The sequence below is a fragment of the Callospermophilus lateralis genome, chromosome 11 (genome assembly GCF_048772815.1).
Source record: "Callospermophilus lateralis isolate mCalLat2 chromosome 11, mCalLat2.hap1, whole genome shotgun sequence".
NCBI lineage: Eukaryota > Metazoa > Chordata > Mammalia > Rodentia > Sciuridae > Callospermophilus > Callospermophilus lateralis.
Window position 1 is genome coordinate 116,443,130 of NC_135315.1, and position 13,852 is coordinate 116,456,981.

The 13,852-nt window shown below is 38.3% G+C and overlaps 1 pseudogene; it reads left to right on the forward strand.

The window, feature by feature from the left end:
- Nucleotides 1–241: 241 nt before the first annotated feature.
- LOC143410297 (tyrosyl-DNA phosphodiesterase 1-like) lies at nt 242–3,923 on the forward strand (annotated as a pseudogene).
- Nucleotides 3,924–13,852: the final 9,929 nt, after the last annotated feature.

A 13,852-nucleotide genomic window follows, 5' to 3' on the forward strand; every position in this document is an offset into this window, starting at 1 on the left:
GATCTAAACAAGGTCTGGATTCTAAGACAAGGGTGGAGGAGGAGATAGTGACTAGGATTTTTGCTATTGTCAACTTCCTGTAGCAATTCTGTTAACATTTACGTGGCTTAACCTCTGAGAGGTGTCATAACTGCTGCTTGTTGCAGAAGCTCATCTGATAAGGAATTTGAGAGCAGCGAAGTCATTTTGCCAATGGCGTGGTGAATGGGAAATGATATTTCTGCCTTTCTGTTCCAGAAGCATGTCTCAGGAAGGCAGTTACGGGAGGTGGACCATATCCAGTAGCGATGAAAGTGAGGATGAGAAGCCCAAACTGGACAAGCCATCAACATCCTCTCTCTACCATGCTGGGCAGGGAACATCCAGTGAGCCACGGTTCAACTGTTCTGAAGCTCGAAAAGCTGCTCACAGAAGGCAGACATCACCTGTGCAATTCAGCAGTGCAGATTTGGCTCCACCTCCCAAAAAGCAGAAAAGTGGTTCCCAAGAAGAGCTAGGCTGGTGTCTCTCCATCAGTGATGCTGAACTGCAACCAGAAACTCAGAAGAAGCAGGCGGAGAATGTGGAGTCAAAGAGGAAAAAGACCTCTCCTCTCCCAAAGATAGTGCTGCCCAGATAACTGGAAACCATGGCCTTCCTGCCAGCCACAGGCACAAAAGAGAGGAAGATGAGTATGAGACCTCAGGGGAAGGCCAAGACATTTGGGACATGCTAGACAAAGGGAACCCCTTCCAGTTCTATCTCACTAGATTTAAGCCCAAGTACAACTCCAAAGCCCTCCACATCAAGGGTAAGAATGCGGACATCAGGAGCTGTGGAGTTGGCCTTGTCAGTGTTCTCAGTGAACCAAGGAGGCAGCCTGGAATGATCTCCAGGAACCCTCCTTTGTGGTCCTAACTACTCTAGGGAAAAAAATTTTTTGACAAGTATGGCTGTAGGCTGGGGATTCAGGGAAATTGAAGCAAATGCATGATGTGACCAGCACAGTATATTTATACAGCAGATGTATGCAATAAGCATAATTCCCCTTCATTAAGGTTAACTTTTTTCTGGTTCATATTCAAGAATAGATTACGTTCACTGTCAGTAATTTTTTTATTTGTCAAATATATAATTGCATATTCAATTTCTTCTGGGTGATATATAATTGTTGATGGATTTAATTCCATACTGTAGCAAATTGGATTCTACAGATTTTCATTTTCAGAATCTTGTATCTAGGTACTTTGAAGAGATAAGATAGTTGTCAGTGTTTTTATCTTGTTTGAGAGAGAGCAACACAGGAAATGGGGAACTCTGCAAAGCTTGGGTTCCATAATAAAAATGAAAAAGACTGACTGTGAGCACCAAGATCTTGTGTGGGTGGGTGACATCATGAGAGGAACTCTGCCTTTATTGTAACCCCACAGTAACTTTATGAGTAGGTGGTCCAGAGTAGATGGTCCAGCAGCAACGATGAACTATAACTGGACAGGTGATGGATCTGCAGTTTAGAAAAACTAAGAACTGTCTGAGATCACAAAGCTGGTAATAGTAATGCTATGATTTAAATCCAGGCATTCAGGACCCAAGTCCCTGCTAATAGATACACCATGCTGACACATGCCATCACTGGAGGTTGTCTAGAAGGTCTCATAGAAGAGGGGGCATCAGTGGCCTGGCCCTTGAAAGATACATAGGGTTTGGGAAAAAGGGGCTAGGCATACAGCTCATGGATAGAGTGCTCACCCATTCTGCATATGGCTCCAGGTTCGCTCCTCAGCACCAACAGTTTAGAAGGTGGAGGTGTTGGGTGGAGGCGGGCAAGGATGTATCACAGATTCTTTTAATTGTGCAGCTCTCCCAATAAGCTAGGAACTTCCTTAATCCATTAAGTCTCAAGTTTTCAATTCTATGTAGGACGATGGAACATAATGGGTTAAGAATATTTTCATGTTCTTTCAAAGTCTTTGTATCCCAGCAGGTAGCTCAATGTCTAGAAGACAGAAGTCACTAAGTGAATGTCAGATAAGTGAATGAGCCCACTCTTAGTCCTCAGAGGCCACCTGGGGGTGAGAGCAAACTGGAGCCAGATGTCCCGGGTCAAACCTGGACTCTGCCTTTTCCTAACTGTGTGGCCCTGGGCAGCCTCCTATGGAGACTGCTCTTCCACAGAATAGGAATATCAGACCCTCCCTCAAAATGACTGGGAGGAAGGAGTTAATACACGGAAAATACCAAAAATGGTGCCTGGCGTCTAGGAAGCCCTGTGCAGGTGCAGCTGTTAGGATCGAAGACAGTGACGATCCTGGTGTAGTTCATGAGATAAAGTAAAGCTTGAGTGAGTGCCACGTGGAGTCTCATAAAGTGACCAGAGCACCACAGATATGAGTTTAGAATGCTGGGAACCAAGAGCTCTCAGGCTTCGGAGGGAGGCAGTGGGGACTCGGATGACTACTGGAAGGAGGTAGAGTCAGAAATCCTGGAAAGGACAGGTATGAGTGACTTCAAAAAATGGCCATTCGTCTGGTATTTAAGTTGTAGATTTTAGTTTTGTATATATATTATATGTTTATATATATATATATATATATATTAAATAGCATAGGGAAATTTTTCTTGGATTTTACAAAACATTAAAACCTAGCTTTATAATAACTTTTCACTTAACTGTTTTCTGAACCAAATGTTGGTCAGTGACTGTCAAATAATTGTTATAACTAGAGGATTTTTATCTGAATACAAATTATATTTATGTTTTTGTCTTTATAGATATTTTGTCTCCTCTATTTGGGACACTTGTTTCTTCAGCTCAGGTGAGTTTGTGGGTAAAAAAAGACAAATAACTATAAGAAAATATGAGAGTTGGGGACACATGTCAGTCCTATCCAGATCCCTAAGATAGTAAGTTCCTTGAAGCTGGCCTCCCACAGCAAGTTTTAGAATGTGTGGCCATGGACATAGAATACATCATGTGACTGTCACTCTCAGCAAATCATTTGACTCTTGATCAGGCCACAAATTCACTTTGGACTGTCCAGCCTTAAAGACTTCTCTTTTGGACACTGATGATCACATGGGACTCATGCAGCCTTCTGGGAAGGTGTGGTGGAACCAGTGCAAGTTTGATTTGATTTGGAAAAAGCAAAATTCCCTGCATCTACCAAAAAGAAGTGAGTATAAGTTAGGAGTTTGCTATATGTTCCATGGCTCCTGCCTGCCTGAGCTGGTCCCTTTGTGTGATAAATCATAACAGGACGAGTGCTCTGTGACCTTTGTGTTTGGTTTGGCCCTGAGAGTCCTAGTCTCTGTGGAATGTGGGGTGTACTTGCAGGCATTCAGCTAGACTGCCCAGACACAAGAAGATCATGTCGTCAAGATGGGACTTATAAGCCTAGTGCATGTGCAGTCCCAGGTGCCTGTGTACCAGGCTATCCAGTAAGTCAGGCTGAAGGGACATGTCTTTTTCCAATAGTTCTGGGCTCCTTTTCTTGAGCATCTGTCTTTTTGTTATCATCTAGGGAGGAAAAGAATACATTTATAAGCCCCCTTATTTAAATTAACCTCAGGACTACTAGAACCAACATAAGAGCACCCTCTTGAGAAGTATAAACACTGCCAAGACGTGCAGAGGTAATTTCCATAGAACCTATTTTCTTGTATGTTTGGATCCATTTATGTGGGGTTCTTCAGCCACATTATTCCTTTAAGACAGAAATTAAGTTTATTCATGAGTATTGTACCGTAACTGTGTAGATTTATAAAAAATATATGTAGTACATTATTATTTTAGAGTTTCTTTCAATTTTATAACCAAACAGCTCTTAAGAACTGCTTGGTTGAATCACCTATGGCTTAGCTGCTTTTCTTTTTCCCTTGTCTAGTTCAACTACTGTTTTGATGTAGTCTGGCTCGTAAAGCAGTATCTGCCAGAGTTCAGGTGAGTTAAAGGGTCATGGCACACAGTAAACTACAATGCTGTGAAACACGAGAGTTGCATTGCTCAGGCAAAAGCTGCCTTTTTTTAAGTATTTCTTTTGAGTCATTGAAATCATATAGACATGAAATTATTTGGGGAGAACAGCATGTTAAAATCTTTTTAATCATACACATTCTTTTTGCCAATCTTAGTGCTTTTCTCTGTGTTCTATCCAGAATGGAAAAGGACAAATTCTACCTCAGATAACAGAACTTCGTGTCCAGTGTTAATATGAAGGAAATGGTCATCTCCGTCATAACCAGTACATATGCCGACATGTGGCCAACTACATGTTGCTTAGCACGTCCATACCAACATTTTTTGAGCATCTTTCTGTAGTTCTGGAATTAGGAGGTCATAACCCTCTCTTATCCAGGCTGTGGAAGTGATGGATTTCCAGATCCGCCATCAGCAGTGCATCAGCAGTTGAGACCAAATAAATATAGCTTAGCACAGTGGCATGCCATGCATTCCTGTGTCTAATACATTTATGTGGCAGAATCTTATAAGGGCAAGAAGGGTGGAGGAATACATACACAAAAAAATGATTGTCAGGGCCCTCAAACTCATGGGTGCATTTAAGACATTGGATCATGGATACCTTTGTTGGTATACAGGGTGAAATGCTGATGTTTCACAGGCAGCTTTGATACTCAAGGGCTTGGATTTGATCTATAATCTAGAGGATTAGTCTTAGCTGTGTGTAATAGAACACCCAAAGTAACAGTTTAAGTCAACTGAAGAAGTCCAGATGATAGGTATCTGTGGTCTGCATTGGAGCCTTGTGGTTTTCCCTGGACTTACCCATCTACTTTTCTGTCTGTCTGACCCACTATGCTGGTGTATGGCTTCAATCTTCAGAGTCACCTTGTGGTCCAGGATGCCAACCAGGGCTCCAGCTCAATTGTTCGTGTTCCAGGTAGCAGGAAGGAGGAGAAGGAAGAAAGGGTCTCTAGTTTATTGAGCAGGGCCCAGCTACAGGACAATAACCATCTCTAACAAGGCTGCACTGTGGCTTTTGGTTGGCATAACATTATCTTGCCTGGCATAACACCAGGGTTTTGATAGGAAGGAGGGAGGAGAAAAGTAGGCTGCCCTAGGCTCTTCTAGGCAGTGTGTCCCTGGGTGCTGCACAGGTGATTTTAGTTCCCCTCCCTTTGCTTCTCAAAAACTGACGTCAAATGTTACCCCTCGCAGTGTTGGCAGAGTGTAGGCTGTAATCCCTTTAGCACCTCTATGGGTTGAATTGTTCCCCAAAAAGATCTCTTGGTATCCTAAGCCTTAGTACCTCAGAAGGTGACTGTATTTGCAGGTAGTCTTCATTGGAGGTCATTAACCAAATTAAAATGATGTCATAAGAGTGCCCTCTAATTCAGTGACTGGTGTCCTTATGAAAAGGGGAAATTTGGACATAGAGATGACTGTGAAGGCAAAAGAATGCCAGAGGTTCCAGAAGCCAGGGGAAAGTATGGAGCAGATTCTTCCTCACAGATCTCAGGAGGAACCAGCCCTGCAGACTCCTGCTCGAGAACTGTGGAACAGCAGGTCTCAGGTGGTTGGGTACCCAGTTTGTGGAAGTCTGTTAGGAGTGTAGGCTGTAATCCCTTTAGCACCTCTATGGGTTGAATTGAGTGGCCTCTGAACTCTCAGAAACTAAGGCAGGGATGAAAGAGTCCTCCCTTTCCTCCACTCCCTTAATGCTGAAGCTGTCCAGAGTATGGTAAGGATGAGGAATGACCTAAATGGCAGGTTCAGGAAATTAAAGCTAATTAAAGACAATTAATGAATTTAGTGCTTGTAGACTTAACTGCTTCCTTCTCTTATGCACCAGCAGAATACATCAATAGAGCTGACTGACCATATAAGAAGTATCAGAGAACTTGATTTGCTTTCTTTTTTAAAGAGAGAGTGAGGAGAGAGAGAGAGAGAGAGAGAGAGAGAGAGAGAGAGAGAGAGAGAATTTTAATATTTTATTTCTTAGTTTTTGGCAGACACAACATCTTTGTTTGTATGTGGTGCTGAGGATCGAACCCGGGCCGCACGCATGCCAGACGGGCGCGCTACCACTTGAGCCACATCCCCAGCCCCTTGATTTGCTTTTATTCTAGACTTATGACAACCTTTCTATTTGATATTTCAGTCATAAGACTTCATGACACAAATTATACTCAATATTAGTTTATTTCCCTTAATTTTATCAGTAAAATCAAATGCTTCTGCTTACATTGAGTGTTAAATTCAAACCAGAAAACAGAAGTTCAAAACCTTGCCCTACAAAATATATATTTTTTAAAAAATTGTTTTATTGTAGTAAAACATTTAATATGAAATGAACCTCATTGACATATTTTAAGTGCAGAAAATACAATTATTTTAAATACTTATATTTCATGTTCAAATTACATCTAGAAAGGGGATTATGGTCCAGGAATATGATCATAATATGACCAGGAATATGTTTTTGTTGTGGTACAAAATCAGCAGAATTTCTACTTATACTTTTTCTGTAACCCTAATGTTTTCAGAAATCAAATAAGTCCTAATATACCTTTTTATAGATTTTTAAGTATAAGATAAAAATAATAAAGGATTTAATTGTTTTCTTAATTCAACATCTTAAATATCTCCTGAATCTGCCTCCTACATCTCCTCTTCCACAATTATTGATCAGTCACCTTCTATAAAATAGTTCACTAGCTTTCTGATTCTCTTTTCTTCTTTTCCACCCTATCTTTAATTCAGGCAACAGAATGTTAATTCACATCACACCTACACTTACGATCATAACTAATATGAGAAAAGTCAAAACTCATTAGCTGACTTAAAAGATCCTTCCCCAATGGATTAATCTGTTATTTTAGCCCTGTTTCTCACTATTTCCCCAACATCAGCCTATTTTCTAATTTTTCCTAAACTCTGGGTCTGCGTATGACTGTTCTCAAATCATCTATCTGCCTGTGGGTTCCTGGTCACCTCAAAGGTGGTTAGATTTGTGGAACCTTGCCGCAGTCTCTGGCTGGGCACAAATCACGAGTCTCCACACAGCTTGTAGATTCAAACAGCAATTCTTTATTCCCGAACTCACACCGGCCGTCTACAAACACGCTCTGGGGGAATCCACGTTCTCTGCCCAAATCCACTCTCTCCCAAATCCACTCCGCATGGGCTTCTGTCTCCCAAAATATACTGTCTGACCCTAAGCACTCAAGAGGAACTCAGCAGCAGGATACGCCCTATTCTAAAGGAGGAACACCCTAATCTCCTATTATGCTAAACCGCCCTATTCTAAAGGGGAAACACCCTACTCTCCTATTATGCTAAACTGCCCTATTCTAAAGGGGGAACACCCTAAACACAGATCCTGCCCTGGTCCTTGAGCAAGGTCACCTTTCAGAAGTCCTTCCACTAGACAGCATGGGAGTAAGCTGGCAAGGAATTTGTCATACCTACTTGGCTGATGGCTCCCAGCATCTCCCCCCTTCTGATTAATTAAACACAGCCATACTTGTGGATAGGTCTATGCACCAGTGGGGGGGTGAGGTTCTTTGCCTCACCTCTGTTGGCCCCCAAATTTGGCCTTGGTGCCAGTGGGGGAGTGAGGTTAATGTGGCTTAAGGACCGCGCCTGGTAGGTTGTCCAATTCAACATATGGTTCTTACCCGTCATCGGAAAACTGACCTTTAGGTAACTGACCTTTAGGCGTCAGCCTCCTGTCTTAGGTTGATACCATTGCAATTGGATCATACCCGTCACTGACTGCCGGTCCAGCATACAGCCATTGGCCCCCAAATTTAGACCATCACTAGCAGAAGGGAGGAGGATACAGAAATGCCACGACACCAAGCCAATTGACAGTTCCTTTGGAAAAATTGCATCATTGGTGACACCATCAGCAAAGATCACTGGTGACACCATCAGCAAAGATATGCCAGCATTACCACAATTTGCTGCACTAAACATAGTTACATAGTCCAGGCAAGTTCTGTAAGCAGTTCAAAGGGGAGGAATCTATCAATCTGTCCGTCTCTTCCCAAAGTCCGTTTCCTCCCAAAGTAAGTTGACTCCTTGATTGAGCATACTGGTTGAGTTATATTCATTGGGATGAAGATAGGAATTCTGGCAATGATGCTAAAAAGACATTATCCTGAAAAGAATTATTAAATATAATGAAAAGGAAAGGTGAAAGTAAACAAACAGATCTGTTAACCTACTTAAAAAATAATCCTTAACAGATGTTTACCTGATTTAAATTAGTAAACAAGCAGATCTGTTAACCACCTTTAAAAACAATCCTTAACAGCTGTTTACCTAATTTAAATTAAGCCATTTAAATCACGTGAATAAAAAAATAATAATTTGGATCCATTTTCTCATGAGCGCTCCTCATATATGAAATATGGACATACGCACACACAGACATATAACACAAAACACAAATGTGCAAACAAACGTACAACACATAAGATAATAATAAAGGCCTTGTAGCTTTACCTAGGTGAAATCTCCATTGCAATGTTTAAAAACTCCACAGTCAAAAAAATAAAACTGATCAGGAAAACATTAACCTAGGTTTGTATGAGCTCAAAAAATAAAAATAGAACCTTATGATGTGGAAAATGCAATAATAAAATAGATATTGAAAAAAGCATCCTGGTTAATCACAGTCGCAGATGTAAGAATGGCCAAGCTGGAGTTCTGGATATCAGCTGTTATGGATTTGAGTCAAATCATCTTCTTTTCGATCTGTAGAAATCGTTTTGGTTAGTCTTTCTGGAATCCAAATCGGCTGCTGTTCTCCCTGTGGAAACACGCAAACAGAGCCCCGACTCCAGACAATCACTGGGTCTGGACCTTTCCATTGTCCTGTTAGAATATCTTTCCAAAGAACTTTAGGCTTATGCACATTTTTTGGATACATATGCCTTTCCGCAGCACTAAGTCCTGATGAATCCAAATTTAAAAAGTTTAGAGTAAAAAGGGTTATTTTAAGTTTATCTTTGGGGGATATATACCCCTTTCCAATTTTTAAGATTAACTAGGTTTCGAATGACGCAATCTTTCCTCCATCATGAAGGCATCTTAACCACCTTCAAATTAACCTTTTAAAGCCTTCCAATTATCATCTATACTGTACTTTTAAATGTACTTTTTCACCACCTACAGCTTTACTCTTTTAAACGAGGCTTAGATTCTGTTTAAATCACTTAATATTAGTTTACATGGCTGCCCTTCAACAAAGGCCTTTTTTTACTCCATTAAGAAGCTTTGTCTCAATCTGCCATGTACAAATATCTTTTTTTTTCTTTCTTCCTTTCTCAAACTTTTAAAGTAAGTCTAGTTTCCTCAAAATCTTTTTAAATGGCATTTTACAACTTTTTACTTTACCACACAGAGATTATCTCATCTAGAAACATTTCTCTTTTTTTTAACCTTTATATTAAAATATATTTTTACATCTTGAATCTTTTTATATCTCTTTTTTAACCGTTAACCCTTTTTATAAATTCACATTCTGAAATAACCCTTATAAAATTTCTGATTTAGACAAATTACTCTACTTTAATAGGATGAAATACTTTCATGTTTTTTTTATGGTACTATAATACTATAATTGAAACCCAACTGAAACTTCTAATGCTCTTTGTATATAAATTACACCTGATAGAATCTTAACATTTAGTAACCTTGTTTTAGCAAAGACACAGACCAAAGCAATAGTAAACATTTTTCCATTCACCAATTTATGAAAACACACATAATGATTAAATATATTACTTTATGGACTTAATAAGTAAAGAGTACTTGATTTTATATTTAGTGGTTGATATTTTAACACTTTAGCTTTGTAAATTAATTAGATGTCTGTAAAAACCAAGATCTTAGACAAGCGTAGTAAACAGAATTAGCCATCTCTTTCTTGTTGAAGAAAAATCCTTCTACAGGATACCATGATGGTCCCATTGATATATTTAACAACTTCTCGTTTAAAAGCCATGGGCTGCATTTTTGTATTGTATCAACATATGCCCTAACTGTTCTTGGTCTTACTGGGGTGCCTTTTTTCTCTAACAGTTTCTCTCCCTCGGAGGTGAACAACTTCAAACTTTGAGCCAACCATTTTCCCCAGTTTGCCTGAGAAAGTTCTAGGAACAGGCAACTTGAAATAAAAACAAAATAAATCAGAACAAGAACACATTGTTTTTTGAAATGCTCATCCATTCTTTCGCTCTCCTTCAGGGGCTGAACAATTTCACTTACCTCCAAGCTTCAGGCGTTCCCGGTACGGGCCACCAGATGCCGCAGTCTCTGGCTGGGCACAAATCACGAGTCTCCACACAGCTTGTAGATTCAAACAGCAATTCTTTATTCCCGAACTCACACCGGCCGTCTACAAACACGCTCTGGGGGAATCCACGTTCTCTGCCCAAATCCACTCTCTCCCAAATCCACTCCGCATGGGCTTCTGTCTCCCAAAATATACTGTCTGACCCTAAGCACTCAAGAGGAACTCAGCAGCAGGATACGCCCTATTCTAAAGGAGGAACACCCTAATCTCCTATTATGCTAAACTGCCCTATTCTAAAGGGGAAACACCCTACTCTCCTATTATGCTAAACTGCCCTATTCTAAAGGGGGAACACCCTAAACACAGATCCTGCCCTGGTCCTTGAGCAAGGTCACCTTTCAGAAGTCCTTCCACTAGACAGCATGGGAGTAAGCTGGCAAGGAATTTGTCATACCTACTTGGCTGATGGCTCCCAGCAGAACCTTCTCTCCCATTTCCATATACAACTGATTAGAATTTTATAATACCTACATTGTGGAACTACCCATGTTATATTGGGATTATTTGTCTCTGTCTCTTTTGTCCTATTATTCTGTGAGATCCTTAAGTCCAAGAACTATTTAATACTCTTCTCCATTGCTAGTGCTTAGTACCTAAAATTAGAATTAACTATCCATATCACAGCTATGCATAACTAGTCTTGATCTCCCTTATAAAAAAAACTGTAACTCATATAGATCCACTGTAAGTTGAATATCTTCACTTGAGTAACATTTTAATCATTTTGTTAAAAACTGAATATATCATAAAAACCTGCATGTGGACATGTATAGCAGTTTTATTTATAATTGCCAAAATTTGGAAGTAGCTAAGATATCCCCAGAAGTTGAATAGATAAACAGATACATCCAGACAATGGAATATTATTCAATGTTTAAAAGAATTGGGCTTCAAGTCATAAAAAGACATGGAGAAAACATAAATGCACCTTGGTAAGTGAAAGAAGTCAATATACAAAGGGTATAGATTATATATTTCCAATTCCAGAACATTCTAGAAATGGCAAAACCATGAAAAGAGTAAAAACATCAGTAGTGCCAGACTCTGGGGAGTGAGAGATGGGCAAAAAGCAAAGTGGATTTTGGAACAGTGAAGATATTTTGTATGATACAATAATGGTAGATACATGTCAACCTGAATCTGTCCAAACCACAAAATGTACCACATGATAAGTAAACCCTGTGGGGAAATGATGCATTCTGGGAGATAATGATGTGCCAATGCAAGTTCATCAACTAGAATAATTGCACCAGCTTGGTGAGAGATGATAGGAGATTATGCATATGTGAAAGTTGGGATAAATCACTATGCTTTTCTTCATTTTCTTGTGAACCAAAAACTGGTCTATAAAACTAAAATCTCTTTTTAAAGTAACCCCAAATTTATCATCCTTTTTTCCCAACAGTTATGTGTTAGGGTTTTGACTTTATTTCATATAGCATATAATTCAGTAGATTGATATTAAGTAAATTATTAAAAATACAGGGTATTATAGAATTGATTTGGAAGGCCTAATATTGTTTTGGGGTTGGTCAAGGCTACAGTGATCACTAAAAAGAGAAAATTTTAAGTGACATATGTGGAAGGGAAATGGTATTGGAACAATTCAGATAGTTTCCTAAATTGCAATATCTTCCAAAGAAAGAAAAAAAATGGGCACAGGTGAAGCAGAGCACCACTTACATTTTTTTTCAATGAAAATATGAGAATGGTCTACCAATTTTATTTCTCTTATCTATTCTGTTTATTAAATATATTTAATCTTTAGTCTACCTTTAGGATAGGTTTTATAGTTTCTCAACATGAATCTTCTGCTCAAACTAAATTGGTTTGTCTCCTCTTGTCTACGTACTTTTCTGGTAGGTTTGTTTATAGAATCCAAGTTATTCAAATAAACTGGATGCCTCCAAATTTACCTATCTTAATCTGATAAATCCTCAAGCTATAGGTGAAATCTCATATCTTTATAAAGATTTCCTTGATGAGGTCAACTAGCATTGCTAAACTACTCTTCTTAACTGGTGCTGAAAATATTTTTCTACATTTATTTGAAAATTGATTATGCACCGTCTAATGTTCTTTCCAATGTTGGACTCTTTAAAACTTTAAATTAGTTTTGTATTTACTTTTCACATGTTTATGGTGTCTTTTTCTCAAGTGGATTTAAGCTACCTTAGAGTTATAACACGGAACTGTTCTTGTTCTGTTGCCCCTAACAGTATACCTTAAAAATAGTAGGTTATAAGCATATTTTCTGATTTGAAATGAAAACACACAAATTGATTAATTAATAAAAATGCTTAGGTTTATTTTCTTACTTAACTTTAAATATCATATTATTAACTCAAACAAAAAAATATACAAGAAAGCTAATCATAAAATAATTGTCCTTTTTCAGTATAGAATGTGTTTACCATTGTACTTCATCAATTAAATTTACATTTACTTTGTAAAATTCAGTAGAAAAGAGCACATTTATTTTTGTGTCAGAAAGTCATAATTGCACTTTCTTTACTTACATTGGTTTATTCCCATATATATTATACTTTTAAATAAAAAACTATATACTTAATCTTTCAAATGAAATTAGCCAGTTATCTCCTAAAATCTGTGTAGTCCATAAATAGTAAACTGTTCTTACTTTCAATAATCTACTAGAGATATACCTATGGAGTGAAAACACAAAATTAACATAAGAGAAAGGAAAAGTGTATGGTATATGCATCACATGTGTAAAGGTAACAGAAAAAACATGGTAGTAAGTTGTATTAGATTCATTTTTATTATTCAAATAATATCAGGCAAAGAAGTGTCTAATCATTAAAACATTATTTTTAATACTATGTAAATGCATTGCATTGTGTATTAAATGACTAAAACATATTTCATCACCTATCTCATTAACATACTATACATTTTATCACCAATTCTTCTACGTCCTTTTTCAAAGCTACTCTAGAACTTTAATATACCAACTCTATATATAAGTCTACATGCAGTATATAAGCAAAGCTGGGAAAAGTCCATGGATTCAAAGTGATTTGTACCAACATTAGATAAATAAACAAAGAAGGAAAGAATATCCAAAGAAGAAAAATATGAAAGAATAGAGGAAAGGAATCTGGGATATAGTGCAAATCAAAATGGCGAAGAATTGTTCATCATCTCTGAAATAGTCAAGTCTTGATCCATTCCAGAGGAACATATATTTTAGGCTTAGTTCATGCAGCTACTAAGGAAGGATGAAAAGACTACAGATGTGCCTATGAAGTTTATAAAAATGTACATCTGTTTTGATAGTTTCCTTCACATTTTATAATACACATCTTATTTGAGAGGTAGAATTTCATCTTTTTCTTGTGTAACATTAAAATGAATAAAAATTCTTCTAATGCCAAACCATAGTTCTTCTGGCCAACCTTTCCTAGGGAAGTGCTTGTTCTTTTGACATTCTGTCAGTGAAATATGAGGCGTCATGTTATGTCTTGCCTGATGAATAATGATAAAGATGACGGCAAATCAATGCCGCATGTGAACTAACTTGTTAA